This window comes from Prionailurus bengalensis, chromosome C1 (genome assembly GCF_016509475.1).
Source record: "Prionailurus bengalensis isolate Pbe53 chromosome C1, Fcat_Pben_1.1_paternal_pri, whole genome shotgun sequence".
Taxonomy (NCBI): Eukaryota; Metazoa; Chordata; class Mammalia; order Carnivora; family Felidae; genus Prionailurus; species Prionailurus bengalensis.
In genome coordinates, this window is record NC_057345.1 from 204,030,171 (window position 1) to 204,048,788 (window position 18,618).

Consider the following 18,618-nt stretch of genomic DNA (forward strand, 5'->3'; position numbering starts at 1 on the left):
TACGTTCGTTTCAGGTGTACAACGTAGCGATTCAACATCTCTATACATCTGTCACCATATAATGCTATTACAATACCACTGACTCTGTTCCCTATGCCGTGCCTTGTAGTGCTGTGACTAATTCATTCCATAACTGGAAGCCCATTATCTCCCACTCCCCTTCACCCATTTTGTTCATCCCCTCGCCCGCCTCCCCTCAGGCAACCATCAGTTTGTTCTCTGTGTTTATAGGTCTGATCCTGCTTTTTGTTTGTTCATTCATTTGTTTTGTGTTTTAGAGTCCACATAAGAGTGAACTCATGGGGTATTTGTCTTTACTAGTCAGACTTATTACACTTAGCATAATACCCACAAGGTCCATCCATATGGTTGCACATGGCAAGATCTCCTCCTTTGTTATGGCTGCATGTATACACACACTCACACCCCACATCTTTTTCATCGATTCATTTATTGATGAATAAGGTACGAGGTATTGATGAATAAGACACATAGGTAGGAGTGTGGCCTCTTTAGATAAAGTCATTGGTCTGGGAAGGCCTCTCTGAGTTATGTTACTCATGCTGAGACCTGTGTGCCGAAGACAGCCCCGCACAGATTGAGGGAAAGGGCTTTCCAGGCCGAGGCCATGTGAATGCCAAAGGTCGGTGGTGAGAGAGATCTCCTCAGGAGGAACAGCCAAGAGGCCAGTGTGATCGGATGAAGCAATCAAGGGCAGGTTAGCAGGAGAGGAGCTCGGAGGGCAGGCAAGAGTCACATCACATGTCCCTCTGGGCCACCGTAAGGAGTTGGGATTTTCAGAGGAATGAGAAACTTTCAGAGGGTCTTGAACAGGTGAGTGTCATGGTCTGATTCCCACATGGCTCACTGTGCTGGGGAACTGAACGAAGAGGGGAGGAGTTAACAACAAGGGGCCAGTTAGGAAACTACAGCCATCTTCCAAACCAGATGGAACCTGCCTGAATGGAGGCTAAGGGGGATGTTGACAAGAAGCTGGATCCGGAGCTCTCAATTCCGGAGCTCTAGCTGTCCACCTTGTGCCTGAGCCCTCTGCCACAAGCCAGGACGAGTGGCGGTGCCCAGCAGCACCCTTCGGCAGAGACAGACACTCTGCGAGGAGTAATCCTGGGCAAGACCCAGCTCAACCCAGCCAGCCCAGCGCCCCAGGGAGCAGGTGGGGCTAGAAGGTGCGGCAGGGAGGAGGGTGGTGGGGGAGGGCCAGGAGACTCACTGTCTGGATGCTGGTCTCTCTGCGTGCATGCAGGGGAGATGGGGTATGTAAGTAAGGCCAGAGGCGAAGGGACATCCTTCCTCGGCCTCCTTTGTCCCAAACCCTCAAGGAGGAGGGCGGTAGAGAGGGAGGTAGAGTGGTCGGGATCTCAGAGAAAGAACACTTCACCTACTTCATCCAGACCTCCTGCTGCTCCAAGTTGAGGATCCTGCTTCCTGCCTCATTTTACCCAGAATGGCACCCTTCTGGATGAACCAGACAAGGATGAAGTCTTGTTCCTTTTCCCGATTGCCAGCCTACACGAACCCCCATATTTCCTTAGCCCATGTCTCCCTACCTCAGGGTAGGGGTGAGAAGGAAAGGCCGCTCTCCTGGTGGTGTATCCCTGTTGGGAGTTTTGCCCCAACTAGCTTGCCTTCAGCTTCCTCTCCTCCAACTGCCTGCATCCCGGCAGCTCCTGGACATGCCTACGACAGCCAGGCCTTCCACATGCTCAGCTCCGCTGCTTCTGGGGAGGACAGAGTTTCTCTCCCCAACCCCCAAAAGACAGCCCCACAGGCAGGCGGGTTAGAGTCCCCCCGGGGAGGAGGGGTAAGCAGGAGCAGCCCGACACACCTGCCTCATTCCTTTCCTCTTGTTCACCCAGGAGGGAGCTGTGGGGGCTGGGTTCCCCGCCCCCTTGCTCCCTCCCATCCCAGGGAGGAGGAGAAAAGAGGTAGGGGGTGAGGAAGAGAGGCCTGAGTGGGGAGCACTCCCACCCCCAACAGTGTCCACTGCGTATTAGCTTTGACCTCACCCTCCGGTGCCTTCCAGGCTTAAGGAGCACAGAGCCAGGGGGAGGAGAGACTGGAGAGATACAGGATCAGGGCTGGGATAATGAGGTAGGAGCAGGAATACTGCAGAGCCTGCTGCCTCCAGAGAGGAGTGAGCGGTGGGGTGGGGCAGGGGCTGGACACCACGTTGTGGGGGGAAGGACGTGTTCCAGTCAAGTCCTGGTGAGCTGATATATGCCGGCAGGATCTGTAAAGGAAGAGAGTGAAAGTTGGGGAAGGAACAAACAAGGCGTTACCCACTCCATATCCTCCCTCCGGGCCAGAAGCTGGCTAGGGTCTCAGGGCAAAAGCTGGAGCCCACAACTGAAAAGGGGGATGTAGGATCTGGCAATGGTCCTAAAGGGAGATGTGGAGGTGATGAAGGGCAGGAAGATAGGGCCCAAGGGGCACGGGGCTTAGGCATCCTGGCTGAAGGGCGAGACAGAAATCAATGTGCTGACTGGAAATTGGGGGTGATGGAGGTAGATGGGAGGAAGAACTTGCCAAATAGCTTGGGGGAGGACCAGGGTTGCAATTTTGGAATAAGAACAGATGGTGGACCATAGATTAGAGGGGAAGGGAACTGTCCTGGTCCCCAATACCTTTCACCTTGATGGACCCTGGGTCACCTCCTTGCAGGAGGAAAAACTAGTATGGTCTGATAGAGCCTGGATGGCCCCAGCTGGAGGGAGAGGGAGAACTAACAGAGAATGAGGGTGGTGGACAGATCAGCAGGCAGTGGTCAGGTTAAGGGTCAGGGAGCGGCAGCCAGACCGGGGTGGGGATCAGAACCCAGGCATCCTGCTTTCCAGTCACTCAAGGTCCCAGGGCTGAAATAAGAGGAAAGAGGCAGAGGTAGAGGCCCTAACAACTCTAGGAAGACCCAGGATGAGAAGCTACGTCAGCTTCTCCAAGCCCTCCTCCTCCCAGATCAATGCGCCCCCAGCTAGCCCCCGGCAGGGGGCCTTCCACGTTGGAGTTTGGCCAGGCTCTAGTCGCGGCCCCCTTCCTCCCCTCCACCACCCCCCCTTCTCATGTGGTTGCCGGCAGCTGCCTGCGGTCGCCCCAACCCCTGCGCTCAAGGCACGGGGACTTTCCAACAGGGGAAAAAATGACTTAATGAGAGTGGGAGCCGGGGGCGGGAGGGACAGGTCCCTGTAATCACCGCTCCACTGTGGGGCCTGTGCGCCTCCGGGGCCATTCCGGGCTTCCTGCTGCCAGCGCCCCCCTCAGGCTCTGTTGGGGAGGTGGACGGGCTGGGGACAGGGGGATCCCTTTTCAGGTTTCAGACTCTTTGGGCCCTCTGGCCACGTTTGCTCCCTAGGCTTGAGGTGCGTGGAAGCTGGGACGCCCCATGATCCCTCTCCAGACTTTGTCCTTGAAGTTGCGCGGGGGTGGAGGGGGATGAGTGGCAGTCTCTCCTAGGAGCCAGGGTTCTCTGCTGGTGGATTAGAGGGGTGAAGGATCAGGAGTGGAGCCCTGTGCCACTTTGCGCCTGCGCACTTCGAAACTTCCCCGGTTACTGTGGCAACCAGGGCAGTCGAGGTGTGTCCGCGGGGCTGGGAGGCGCCCACTCCCCCTTTTCTCGCCGCCCTGCGGGCCAGGCCCGGCCGCTGCGGTGCGCGGGGGTGGGGGTGTGCCGTTACCATGGCAAGGGTGCGCTAGGAGGGCACATTCTTCCCCAGGGTGGGAGCGCCCTGGGGATACGAGAAGAGGGGGGGGGGGTGACGGGGGCGGCAGAAAGGGAAGCGGCGGGTGGTGGTGGAGGGAGGGTCATAACGAGGGGAGGAGTCTCGGACAGGATGAACCAGGGCTCCTTGGGGTTGGGGTGGGGAGTTTGGAATCTACCCCCCTCTGCCTAGCTCTCCAGAGACGTCCAGCTCCTCCTCCGAAACTCTCGCTAGGGTTCAAGCCCCTCCGTCCCCACTTTCCGGGGAAGGGATCCCCTACTACCGAATGGAAGGTCTTTTAGCTTCCCCCTGAGACCAGGCTCTGCGAGCTTAGTGTTTGTCCCTTTCCTTCCCCCACCCCAAGCGAAGCTGCAGCACAGACTGCGACCTGAAGCCCTGCAATTAAGCCCCTCGCCCGCCCCTGCGCCGCCCGCCGGCCCTCTGCCAGACCGGGCCTGCACCGTCAATTACAGCCGTGCGCAGCAGCTGATTACTCCGGAGTCAGGGAAGCAGCCGGGGTGGGGACAGCTGGCAGGCCAAGGGGGCGGGGTCCCTGGGGTTGTCCCCGGCCCAGGATCCTTAATTGGAACTTCGAACTGCGGCCCTCTAGCCCAACTTCTCCGCTGCAGGCAACATGGGGGGGGGGGGAGGGGGGGACAGGTCTAGTTAGTGCTCTGTCCGGCTGTGCCTCAATTTCTCTCTTCTTGAATGCACACCGCACCCGGGCAGAAAGAGTGCAGGGAGGTTGTGTGTGGTGTGGTGTGGTGTGGTGTGGTGTGGTGTGTGGTGTGTGTGTTGGACGTCTGGACTCGAGGGCTGGGTACTCCAGAAGCTCAAAGCCCTCAAGGCCGGCTCTCTTTCCCGCCGCAGACAGTCGCGTGGGTCTCCCCTGGCCCGGAGCCCCACCCGGTGGACCTGGCTCTGTCTTGCTGAGCCAGCCTCAGGGTGGCTGCCAGCCCATACTTTGCTTTTGTGGGAATCAGAGTCCCTTCTGGGCAGGAGGCTTCTTTCTCCTCACTTCTGCCCTACAAGGGAAGGCAAACTAGGACCCTGCAGAGCAGCGATGGTGGCGTATTCTGCCATCACCCTTGCCCCTGCATCCCGTCTTCGCTCTCTCCCTGCCTGCAGGCCTGGAGGGGCTGGGGTTGAGCTAGCGTCTCCCGCGGTCCAGCTCCCCACATCTGGCCGGCAGCTGGCACCCGCCCACTGCGTACTGCTGTGGCCCCAGCGCCCTCTGTTGGTGAGGAGCGGTGGTGCACTAGCTTTCGAGCCTGGGCCGCCCGCAGCCGCCGCCACCACCACGGGTCTCGCTTCAGTTCTTCGGGTCTCGAGGTCCACCCATTCGGCGCCCCTTGTCCTGGGGTACAAACTGACTCCTTCAGCTCTTCGAATTCTGCCGGCCGTGGCCTCGATGACCTTTCCTCTGTGTACTTGAAGTCTCTGTGTACTTGAAACCTTGTTCCGTGTGACTTAGCTATCCCCCAACCTCTCATCCTCCCTAGTCGTCCCTGCTTCGTGGGCAAGTTCTGAGGCGCGGTCTCTCTGCGCCCAATGCAAAAGTCCTCAAATAGGAACATGATTACATAAATCAACGCCCATCTGCTCAATGGAATTCTTCACAGCGTCCTTAAAAGTAAGGTGGTTGAAGCATATTTAGTGACTGAGACAGTGTTTGCTCTATATGGTGTGTGTGTGTGTGTGTGTACAAGATACAAAATAGAACAGGGCAGGATCCTTCCTTTAGTGCAACAAAAATTTATAGATGTGATTTGAATTTTAAAAGTCTAAAATAAGCAGCAAATTGCTAATGGAAACTATTTCTGGATGATGGGATTATAGGTGGTTTAAAATTTGTTCTCTTTATCCACATTTTTGTTTATAATGAACACGTATTACTTGGGCACAATAATTCCATATTCAGAATATTTTTGGCCCCAAATGTGAGCATTGCATATAATGAGAATATACTAAAGAAAGAAACCTAAAACTAGGAATTAGGGAGATCTGCTCTCCTGACAAGAGCTAATATGATTATGTCATTAGGATTTTCTTCTTAAAATCGTGATGGTTTGTAGTGAAAGCAGGTTTCCAGCCTCTGAATCCCAAGGCCCAGGATGCCAAGAAGTTGTAGAAATCCATAGGCACAGCCAGCATTCTCGTGATGAATAACTGATTTAGCTCCCATTATGCTGCATATGTAAACAGCTGTTGCCCTGATTGATAACATAGAAACAATTTTGTAAGTTTAATACTTTTTTTTCCCTCAGTCTTGCTCCTCTTCCATCTCTTTGCAACATGACACATCATTAACTGCCCTCTCCTTAGAAATATTCTACTATTTTGTGCACTGGATGACCACGCCCCCTCACTCCCCACTGCCTCAGGGATTTCATTCACTCCTTCCTTGTCTTTTTTCTTTTTATTTGATGTAAAAGAAAAATTACAATATACAAAGAACTTTCCCCTTCCTTGAACCACTTGGGAGTAAGTTGCTTACATGATGTCCCATCACTCCATATACTTTGGTGTATATGTCTTACAAAAAAAGGACGTTCTTGGGGCACCTGGGTGGCTCAGTCAGTTGAGTGGTTGAGTGTCTGACTTCAGCTCAGGTCATGATCTCACAGGTTCATGAATTCACACCTCCCGTAGGGCTCTGTGCTGACAGCTCAGAGCCTGGAATCTGCTTCAGATTCTGTGTCTCCCTCTCTCTCTGTCCCTTGCCCACCCACGCTCTCTCTCTCAAAAAATGAATAGATTTTTTTAAAGGACATTCTCCTACATAACAATGCAATGCTCATGATCAGGAAATTAACATTGATACATTCATATTGTCTAATACCCAGACCTTATTGCACTTTCATCAATTGGCCTAATGATGAAAGGATCCAGGTCCAGAATTATTAATTACATTCAGTTATCATGTCTTTCCAGACTCCTTCAGTCTCAGACAGTGTCTAAGGTTTCTTTTGCTTTCGTGATCAGGACAATTCAAAAGACTGCAGACCTATTATATTGCAGAATGTCTCTCAATTTGGGTTGATCTGTTGTTTCCTCATGATTACATTAGGGGTATGCATCTTTGGCCCCATTATTATAGGCGTGAGTGTTTTACTTGTTGAATCGTTATTTATTTTGATGCTCAAAAATTTCCCAGATTTGGCCACCTGCCAAGCTGGCTTCTATCATAATTCTTTGAGCACTTCCTTACTTCCAGGCTCATCTTGTACTTTCTCTGCTCCAGCCCTGCAACCAGCCATTTATCCAAGGCACCTTTGTTCTTTTTTAATGGAGAGTGATATTTAGAAATCAAGATCTGGGTGCTAGGTGTGTTCATTGTTCTTGGAGTGTCACTGCTTTTGGGCCTCTCAGTGGACAGTGCTAGGAAATATATATATATATATATATATATATATACACACACACACACACACATATATATATATACACATATATATACACATATATATACACACACACACACATATATATGTGTATATATATATATACACACACACACATTTCTATTTATTGATAGATCAATCTCTCTATGCAGAAAGCCAAGAGTGCACACCATACCTTCAATTCCAGTCCAACACCACAAGGTTTATTCTAATTTTCTCCCTTTCTGGGGTGCCTGGGGGGCTCGGTTGGTTATCTGACTTCGGCCCAGGTCATGATCTCACATCTCATGGGTTCAAGCCCCACATCAGGCTCTGTGCTGACAGCTCAGAGCCTGGAGCCTGCTTCAAATTCGGTGTCTCCCTCTCTCTGCCCCTCCCTTACTCTCTCTCTCTCTCAAAAATAAACATTTAAATATTTTCATTTTCTCCCTTTCTATTTCTGTGGTGTCCTCCTCCCTTGTTAGAAGGGTTATTTAATCCCTTTGTAAATCGCTGCCATTGCTGCTGCTCCCTCCACTCCCCTTGCAGACTTCAGCTTCTCCCATCTCGGCCTTGATAGCCTATGCTAGGCTAATGCACCCCTGCCCCTTGCCCTCACAGGAGTGTTTTACTTTGGGCCCCCATCATGGCTTGGGAGCCAAATTATTCCTTCCAGGCAGGAAAGCTGGGGACAGTTTTACTCTTTCTTGAAGCTCTGGATATAATTCTCAATTCTTTCTATTCAGTAAATGGCAACTGCTCTCCTAGCTGCTCCTATTAAAAGCTCTGGAGACATTGGACTCCTTTATTTCTCTGACACCTCACATGCAATCTATCAGAAAATCCTGTCGGTTCTCCTTCTGTTTATTTCTAGAGTCTGACCACATGTCATGTCCTCCCTCATCACCATCCTGGTCCAAGCCACCCCGGGTCTCTTGCCTTGAATGACTGCAGTTGTCTGCTAGTTGGTCTCCCTGCTTCTGCCCTTGCACACCCCCAGTCTACTCTATATATAGCAGCCAGAACAATCCTTTTAAAGTGTTAGTCATGTCGTGTGCTTCCTCTGCTCAAAATTCTCCAAAGTCTTTCTATCTCATTCAGAACAAGAGCCAAAGTACTTGCAATGACTTGCAAGGCCCTACAGGATCTGGCTCCCACTCCCATTCCCACCTTTACCTCTTTTCCTACTCTTGCCCTTACCCATTTACTTTAGCCACACTGTTCTCTTGGCTGTTCTTTGCGGAAACCAAATTGTCCTGCCTCAGGGCCTTTGCACTTACTATTCCCTCTGCCTGAAATAGGTTTCCCCTAGTAACCATGTGGATGTTGCCTCTCTTCATTCAGGACTTCACTCAGATATCTCCTTACAAGAGGGGACTTTGCAGAACAACCTATCTTATCTAAAACAGCAAACTTCCTCTTCCTTTTCCTTTGCTTTATTTCTCTTCATAGTACACATCACATATCTGACATATTTGTGTATTTGTTTACTGTCTGTCTCTGTACTCTATAATGGAAACTCCATGAGAGCTGAGCCCCTCTTTTATTTTTTTTTGTTGTATGTCTATGGCAAGAATGGTACTGAGTACATAGTAGGTACTCAATAAATACAAGTGAATGAATAAATGAATGAACATCTATGACAATGACTACCAATTTGTCTTCAGGCCCAGCCTAGGATTTTTCTTGAAGTTCTGGCTGCCAGTTAGATATGTTCTGATGTGGGTCTGTGGCACCACAAACTGAAGCTTTATTAAAGCAGGTTCATTATCTCATGTATGTATTTATTAATTTAGAACTGACTTTGTTTTCCCCACAGCTGTCTTCCCAATGCCTAGAACAGTGCCTGGCATAGAGCAGGCAATTAATAGTTGTTGAATAAATGAATGGAAGATTTCCCCCTCCAAACTGTTTTCCCTGACTTGCTTGTTTCTCTTTGTAACATTATTGTTTTCCTAGTTGCTAAGACTCAAAACTCTGTCAACGTGGACTTTCCCTTCTCTTCTTTTTTCCATATCCAGTCAGTGGCCAAAAGCTGCCGTTTCTCCCACTTCTTTGGCACTGGCAATATTGTGCTTCATCATACACCCCAAACGTCATGAAGACCTCCCAACTGGCCTCTCTCATTCCTGTTTTTCTCTCTTCAATCTATCTTTATCAGATTTTTCTATTTTTTCTCGCCCATAAAGTGCTCTGATCATGTCACTTCCTCTGGCTGAAGATTTCAATGGGTCTTTGTGCCGATTAGGGTTCTTAGTTGCAGACAACAGAAATGGACTCTGGTTCACTTAAGTAGAAGAGAAATTTCCTGGAATGATATCCGGAAACACACAAAATTGACATGAAGCCTCCAGAATCAGGCTCGGGGAATAGTCAGGAACCAAGAGAGGCTAAGGAACCAGAACCTCAGTCAGGTCTTGCCTTAGGATCAATCTGATTAGGGGACTCTGCTGTTTCAGTGTAACATGGTGTGCAAAGGAGAAAAACTGGAGGTGATGGCTTGTGGCATATCATGGAGGGCTTCAGGGAAACAAATCATAAGAGACTCTTTTTTTTTTTTCAACGTTTATTTATTTTTGGGACAGAGAGAGACAGAGCATGAACGGGGGAGGGGCAGAGAGAGAGGGAGACACAGAATCGGAAACAGGCTCCAAGCTCTGAGCCATCAGCCCAGAGCCCGATGCGGGGCTCGAACTCACGGACCGCGAGATCGTGACCTGGCTGAAGTCGGACGCTTAACCGACTGCGCCACCCAGGTGCCCCAAGAGACTCTTAAAAATAGAGAACAAACAGCGGGTTGATGGAGGGAGGTGGGTGGGGGATGGGCTAGATGGGTGATGGGTACTAAGGAGGGCACTTGCTGTGATGAACCCTGGGTATTGTATGTAAGGGATGAATCACTGAATTCTACTCCTGAAACGAATATTGTACTATATGTTAACTAACTAGAATTGCAACAAATTTGAAAAGAAAAAAAAAATAAATAAAAAGCCGTCTTGGACATCCAGCCCAGATGAGCCTTCAGATGACTCCAGCCCCAGCTTCAATCTGATTGCCACTGCATGACAGACTCCAGTGAGAACTGCCCAGCTGAGTGGAGTCAACCCATAGGACTGTGAAAGATAAAAATAAAATTTTATTTTAAGCCACTAAATTGGGGCAGGCTGTTTGTTACACATTAATAGAGAACCAAAACTTGTCCCTTGGTGGTCCGTGTTCTGCTCTCTCTAGAATGCTTCCTCACTGTCCTTTTTTTTTTTTTAATTTTTATTTAAATTCCAGTTAGGTAACATACAGTGTAATATTAGTTTCACCACAGCAAGTGCACTCCTTAATCCCCACCACCTATTTCCCCCACCCTCCCCCCACTTCCCCTTTGGTAACCATCAGTTTGCTTTCTACAGTTAAGAGCCTGTTTCTTGGTTTGCCCCTCTCTTTCTTTTTTTCCCCTTTGCTCATTTTTTCCCTTAAATTCCACATATGAGTGAAATCGTATGGTATTTGTCTTTCTCTGACTGACTTATTTCACTTAGCGTAATAACTCTCCAGCCCCTTCCATGTTGTTCCAAATGGCAAGATTTCATTCCTTTTTATAGCTCAGTAATATTCTGTTGTGTATATACACGCATCTTCTTTATCCATTCATCAGTCAATGAACACGTGGGCTATTTTCATAGTTTGGCTATTGTCGGTAATGCTGTTATAAACATCAGGGTGCATGTATCCCTTTGAATTAGTATTTTTGTATTCTTTGGGTAAATGCCTAGTCCCCACTGTCCTATATTACCCATGTAGCCACTCATATCTGCATTTGTCAGAATCCTTTTGATGAGTGTGGCAGAGCACAGAGGAAAGAGCCAGGCTTTCGGGTCCATGTGTGGGATGGGAGGGGCTGAATCTAGTTTAGCCTTTCTCTATCCCTGTGACCTCAGGCAGAATAATTAATTTCTCTGGACCTCAGTTTCTGTATCTGCCATCTGGAAATTAGAAAACCTTTCTCCTGGATTTGTTTGAGGACAAGATATGAAATCTGCAAAATATCCATGTGTCTCATTTTAGTTTCAGTGAACGGTAGCCTTTAGCAGATACCAAGCCTTCTAGGCCTGCATCACTGGCATTCCTGAGGTCTACCTGTTGTCACTTATGAACTATATAGTTTTGGACAAATCCCTTAAACTTCTCTGAGCCTTACCCTCCTCATATGTAACATGGGTTTGATGATAATATCTGTATAATGGGGCTTCTTGACGGGGCTAAAGCCTGGGCTGCCTTGTGGTGTGAGGAGACACTGCCCCCTCGAGGCAGAACGCCCAAGACCCTTAAGCCACATCCCTCAATCTGCAAGGCATCAGGAATCCTCTGGAAGAAGACAAAAACTATGCCCGCAATTGGGGTTCAGGAATGAACAAACATGTCTAGTGGGCAGAGAGAATGTGGCAGATGCTAGGCTGCACGGAGGAACAGCAGAGGCCCCGAGAGTTCATCACCCAGAGAGAGAAACAGTTTTCGATGGAGCGGGAAGGGGCACACTGAACAAAGCAGGGGGAGAGGTGTTACTTGGAATGGTGTGAAGCTGGGCATGACCACCTTGTGAATCAGCACATCCCCATCCTCTACTCTCCCAGGGCCTTCCTGGTGGAGAAGGAAAGATCTGGGGTATAAGAGCACAGGCAGGGGTCACCAGGGACATACACCTCTATCATGGGAACCCTTATGAAAAGCTGAGAAGCAGCAGCAGAAGATTCTTTCTTACCTCAGAAAGGGAGAGGTGTGCCAGGAGTCCATGGGCACAGGAATCCACGGGCCAGTGAGCATGTAGACAGGCTAGCCATGATGTTGAGGTGGGTGGCATTGGGGAGTAGCCCTGACCACCTGGGAGGCAACCCCACTGGGCTTCTTCTTGGATTCCCACTAGAATCAAGGAGACAGGGAAATCCAGGAAGTTACGGATTAGCACATGCTGTGTGATTCCACGTGCATCCTGTGCAAAAGCAAGCAAAATTAATTTCAGCTATTAGAAGGCAAGATAGTGGTTATCCCATAGTGGGAGTATGATTAGAAAGAAACATGAAGGGCATTCTGGGGGCTGGTAATGTTTTGCTTCTTCATCATGGAGCTGGTTATACCAGTCAGTGTGTTCATTTCATAAGAACTTAAGTGCACTTAAGATTTGTGCACTTTTCTGTACGCTACTTTGGTAACAAGTTAACATACACACAACTGTTTGGGAAAAGGAGGATGAACAGTCATTTTCTACTTCAAGCCCTCTGAGGTGTAGCCATATCAGGGAAGTGGGATAAGAGATTAGGGGATTGGAGGCAGGGACCACCTGGTATCTGGCCAGACTTATTTCATTTCTCTCTCCATTCATTCACTCACTCAGTTATGGTTTATTAAATTAAGTACCTCCTACCCACGGAACACCGCACAACATATAAGGGGTTAAAAAGATTATTAATAGCTATAACTTCCATTTATTGAATGCTTATTTTGGAGTAGGCATTGAATATACACCCAATCCTCATAATCCCGTGAAAGTATTAATATCCTTATCTATCAGTTGAGTCTCAGAAAGGTTAAGCAAGTTGTTCAAGGTCACACAGCATAGAAAGTGTCTGGATTTGCATATGAACGTGAGTCTTGTGAACCCAAAGATGGAATACTTTTCACTGAGCTACAGTGTCCTCTAGGAATCTAGGAGTCTGCTGACAGATTGCTTTACCACGTAATGAGGCCTTACATTCAGACTGGTCACATCCTTTCCCACTTTCAGCAGATTCCTCCATTTTTGAGCCTGTTTCCCCATCTGTACAACCAGGGTAAAAACCACGCCTTTCTCTTGGGGTTATTGTGGGAATTAAAAGACATGACGTGTATAGAGCCCAGTGTCCGGCAGTCACTAATATTTTTCAGTCCTTATCACCCATATACGACAGAACCGGACCAGGGTCAGGTTGAAGGCGGATCCCCACCCCTCCGCTCCTGATCCGAACCTCGGGCCTGATGGACTTAAGTGCGCCTTAACAGCCCGGTCCATGCTGCTAGAAAACGTGCCAGATGAAGAGCTCTCGTCCCAAACACTAGCCAAGAAAGTCACCACCAGGAGTCCCGCGGGGGCTGCTCTCCGGGGTTAGCCGGGACAGGCGAGAAGTCGTGATATCGCGAGACCTGGTGGGATGAAAGGGTTTTCAGGACGGAAGTGAGGGGCGGGTCCGAGGGAGCGCGCTCCTTTTGAAACCGGAGGTGGAGGTATGCCGATCTTAAAGGTGGGCTGGACGCATCTGACACTCCGGACCTCGAGTGGGGGCCACAGGAGGGGGCAAGTGGGTCGGCGGGACCTCTGCGTGGGGTTTGGCTGTCAGTGGCCACAGCTTTTTTCCCTGGGCACGCTTTGGGCCGGCCACGAGCTGTGAGCCATGCTGGCCAGGCCGCTGAACCTCCCTCCAAACGTGAGTAACCTTTCCTCCCTCTTGGCTCGACTCAGCCGTATAAAGAGCCCTTTGTAGCCTTAGGTGATTTGCCCCAGTGCTGACGCAACTTCATTTTCTGGATCCTCACCCTCCCAGGCCCCCTCTATGGCCATGGAAGAGGTCGTGTTTTTATAAAGGTAGTAAAACCTGGCATTATTATTATTATTATTATTATTTCGGGGGAGAGAGAGTGCGAGTGGTGGAGGAGCAGAGAGAGAGGGAGACAGAATCCCAAGCAGGCTCCGCACTGTCAGCACAGAGCCCCACATGGGGCTTGAACCCACTAAACGTGAGATCATGACCTAAGCCGAAATCAAGAGTCAGACGCTTAACCGACGGAGCCACCCAGGTGTCCCCAAACTAAGACATTTTAACCCAACTCTGTTAAGACCACTAGTGGTCTCTTTTCACCTATGACTTTCCTATCGGGGGAGGAGGGCACTGAAGTAGCCATGAGCATTTTTAGGCATTTTGGAGTAGGGAATACACTTAATTTGAGTTAAGTGGGACACATATATTAGGTTCCTGTATATAGTTAAGTTATTGCTCACCTTCCCAGTGTAGTAGAGGCTTCTAGAATACTTCTAGTCCCCAGTGTGCTGAATCAGAAGCATGGTGACCTGAAGGTACCAAAGGTCCTTTGTTCCTAGAGTGTCCAGCACCAGAAGAATGAAGAGATATAAAAGATTAATCACTGCACAAGAAAATGCGGAAGTCCTTGAAATCGTATAGCTCATAAAGAAAAGAAACTTGATGGAGATTTCCCCAAACTTGAGAATGATTTTAAAATAATAAGTGGGGATGACGGAAGAATCTTTTTGAACTAGGAATAATAAAGAGCAAATTTTGATCAACAGTGGGAGAAAAAGACTGAATCATCTTCCTTCTTCATAGAAAACATTACAAACTTGTCTGAGGAAACCATTAAAGAATTTGTAGCCAAAAAACGTAGTGGACAAAAAATGGATAGTGGCATGCCAGGCAATTAATATAACAAATGTGTAATTTTATTTTTTTTTTAATTTTTTTTTCAACGTTTATTTATTTTTTTTTGGGACAGAGAGAGACAGAGCATGAATGGGGGAGGGGCAAAGAGAGAGGGAGACACAGAATCGGAAACAGGCTCCAGGCTCTGAGCCATCAGCCCAGAGCCCGACGCGGGGCTCGAACTCACGGACCGCAAGATCGTGACCTGGCTGAAGTCGGATGCTCAACCGACTGCGCCACCCAGGCGCCCCACAAATGTGTAATTTTAAAAAAATAGAAAAATTTTTTGTATTACCTTTTTAAAATTTGTAGTTTGATGTAATTTCTCATTATAAATATTCACATCTGTACCTAATTTTGTTCTTAAAATTTTATATTCTTTTTTTTAATTTTTTTTTTAACATTTATTTATTTTTGAGACAGAGAGAGACAGAGCATGAATGGGGGAGGGTCAGAGAGAGAGGGAGACACAGAATCGGAAGCAGGCTCCAGGCTCTGAGCCATCAGCCCAGAGCCCGACGCGGGGCTCGAACTCACGGACCGCGAGATCACGACCTGAGCCAAAGTCGGATGCTCAACCGACTGAGCCACCCAGGCGCCCCTATATTCTTTTTCTTAAAGGGGTCCTATGAAATGATAAAAACCTCAGGCCCCACAAAATCTAGATACACCCTTGTGCAGTTGTCATTTCCTCCTAATCACTCTGATCAGGGCAAGGCATGTGTTTATTCTCGTAATTTCTGAGATGGAAGCAGATGGAAGCCTGGAGAGGTTAAGTTGCTACTGTGACTGGCAGAATGAGAATTAGAACCCAGTCTTTTTGGTTCTCAGTTCAGACATCTGGTCACCATGGACAAGTGCCCTATTCCAAAAGCTTTTCCCTTTAGTTTTCTGTGAATAGGGCTTCAGTGCATCTACTTGGCTTGCCCTTGGGTTCTGGGTTGTACGTAGTTCAGGTGAGAGGTGCAGCGAAGCTAAAAGGGGACAAGTTCTGTTTCCGAAGCGCCCCCACATCTCAGGTGATGGCAGCCTGCTCTGTGGCCTTCTATCCACCGCTCCCAGCAACGAAAGGCCAGCATTTGGTGAGAGAGAACCAAGAGCTGTGGCCACAGGTCCTCAGTCTGTGTCAGGGTGAGAAGTGTGGAATCCTTGAACAGAAACAGAATCAGCTGGTGAACCGGCTGTGTGTGAATATTCATGCGAACATGTCTTTTGTTATTTCCCAAGCCAAGTATATTTTTGGTCGGTTTCCTTGGAGACTTGAGAATAAGGAGAGGTCTTACCAAGTGTAGGATAATTTTGCTAGCTCTACTTCCTTTCCAGTTCCCCAAATTAGTCACTCCATCTCACTACCTGGACTGATTTTGTCCAAGGTCACCAACAACTTCTTTGTTGCTAAATCCAACTTTTCAGTCCTTACCTTAATTGACTGTCCCCTGCTATTGGTGGGGTCTTTTGAAATGCAAATCTGATCATCTCCACTTAAAAATCCCTCAGTGGCTCCCCATTGCTTTTAGGATTAAGATACAAATCTCTAACTTGCACGGTCTGCCCGTCCTCTTCCGTCCAGTCACACACACTGAATCTTTTCTCCAGAGGCAAGTGCTCTTTTCTAGATACCAGGATTTTTTTTTTCTAATTTTTTTTTTTTTAAGTAAACTCTACCCCCAACTTGGGGCTCGAACTCATAACCCAAGATCAAGAGCCACATGCTCTACAGACAGCTAGCCACAAGGCTTTTGCACATGTTACTATGTAATACATTATATTATATACTATATGTGTGTGTGTGTGTATACACACACCAGACCTACTATTTACCAGACATTGTTTTGGTGCTGGGACTACAGCAGTGAACAAAACTGGCAAAAATTGCTGCCATTCTGGAGCTCACCTTCTGGTGATTGTTTTTTACTGGAATGTTCCTCCCCCTCCCTCTTTTGCTTGCATGGTAAGGAGTTTATTTATTCCTATTTATTATTTTTATTTTTTAAAAAATTTTAATGTTTTTATTTATTTTTGAGACAGAGAGAGGCAGATCATGAGCAGGGGAGGGGCAGAGAGAGAGGGAGACACAGAATCTGAAGCAGGCTCCAGGCTCTGAGCTGTTAGCACAGAGCCTGACGCGGGGCTTGAACTCACAGACTGTGAGGTCATGACCTGAGCTGAAGTTGGATGCTAACCGACTGAGCCACCCAGGTGCCCCTATTATTAGTTTTAAGTAATAGCTTTGTTAAACTATAATTCACATACTATAAAATTCACCCACTGGAAGTATACAGTTAAACTTGGTATATTCATAGTCACCACATATTCACATAGTCATAGTGAATATTCATATTCACCACAATCAATTTCAGAACCTTTTTATTACCCTAGAAAGAAACCTGTAGCCATTAATAGCCAGCTCCCCCTACCTTCCACAAATTCCCCCGCCCTAGGCAACCAGTCTACTTTCTGCATCTGCAAAATTGCCAAACCTGCATTTCTTATAAATGGAATCGTACATTATGTGACCTCTTGTGACTGGCTTCTTTCACCTAGCATAACGTTTTCAAGGTTCATTTATGCTGTCATGCTGAGTCATGTGTCAGTACTTCATTTATGTTTTTATTGAGATATAATTGATGTATAATACTGTGTAAGTTTAAGTACTTCATTTGTTTTATTGCCAAATAATGTTCTGTGGTGTGATAATCCTACTTTTGTTCATCCATTCATCAGTTGAAGGACATTTGGTTTGTTTCCACTTTTTGCCTTTTATGAGTTATGCTGCTGTGAATATTTGTATATCATTTTTTGTATGGACATATGTTTTCATTTTCTTGGATATATAGCTAGGAGTGGAACTGCTAGATCATATGGTAACTCTATGTTTAACATGTTGAGAAACCGCCAGACTGTTTTTCAGAGTAGCTGCGCCATTTTACATTCCCACCAGCACTGTATGAGAGTCCCAGTTTCTCCACATCCTTGCTGTTACGGGTCGAATTATGTCCCTCCAAAATTCATATGTCCCAGAGTCCCTCAGAATGTGAACTTACTTGGAAATAGGGTCATTGCATATGTAATTAGTTAAGATGAAGTCATATTGGAGCAGGTTGTGCCTCTAATCCAATATGACTGGTGTCTTGTATTAAAAGGAGAAATCTGGACCCAGAGACTCACACACAAGGAGAATGCCCTGTGAAGACTGGAGGTAGGCTGCCACAAACCAAGCGACTACCAGAAGCTGGGACAGAGGCTTGGGACAGATCCTTCTCTAGCCCCTTTGGAGGGAGCTGGCTCTGCTGACACCTTGATCTTGGACTTCTAGCCTCTGTTAAAAGCAAGACAACAGACCCACAGTGGAGTCACTTATACTAAGTCCCACATCGCCAAACTGAGAGTTAACTTAATTATAGTTTCAACTGTCCCAGAAATGGAATCTTAAATCAGTCAATCAGGAATCACCTGATCAGCACTAGATAGACCTCTGCCGTCCCCTAAGGGAAAGTAACTCGCAATAACCAAGCTCCTTTTTTGCTGCTGTAACTTCCTTATTCCACTGTCTTCTGCCTATGAAAGTCTTTCATTTTGTACAGCTCCTTAGAGGTCCTTTCTATCTGCTAGATTGAATACTGCCTGATTCAAATCAGTTTTTGCTCAAATAAACTCTTTTTTTTTTTTTTTTTTTTTTTAATTTGAGACAGAGAATCTTAAGTAGGCTGCACTCAGCACGGAGCGCAAGGTGGGGCTTGATCTCACGACCCTGGGCCAAAATCAAGAGTCTGACACTCAACCAACTGAGCCACCCAGGGACCCCAGCTCTTAGAAATTTTAATGCGCTTTAGTTTATATTTTAACACGTCTAAAACTATGCGATAGTAAATCTATTGTTTAAGGACTCAGTTTATGGTACTTTGTTATGGTAGCTTTAACAAACTAATACATTCTCCAACACTGGTTATTTTCCACTTTAAAAGTTATCATTATGACTATCCCTTTGGGCGTGAAGCGATATCTCGTTATGGTTTTGATTTGCATTTCCTTAATGCAAATGATCTGGAGCATACTTTTACATGC

General features: G+C 47.5%; 1 long non-coding RNA gene across 1 annotated transcript; it reads right to left on the reverse strand.

Moving 5' to 3' along the window:
- Nucleotides 1-432: 432 nt before the first annotated feature.
- Nucleotides 433-13,244, reverse strand: LOC122481784. The gene is made up of 3 exons (XR_006296936.1): nt 13,090-13,244; nt 11,850-12,007; nt 433-2,251 (listed from the first exon to the last, which is right to left on the reverse strand). It is a non-coding gene; the product is annotated as an uncharacterized LOC122481784 (long non-coding RNA).
- Nucleotides 13,245-18,618: the final 5,374 nt, after the last annotated feature.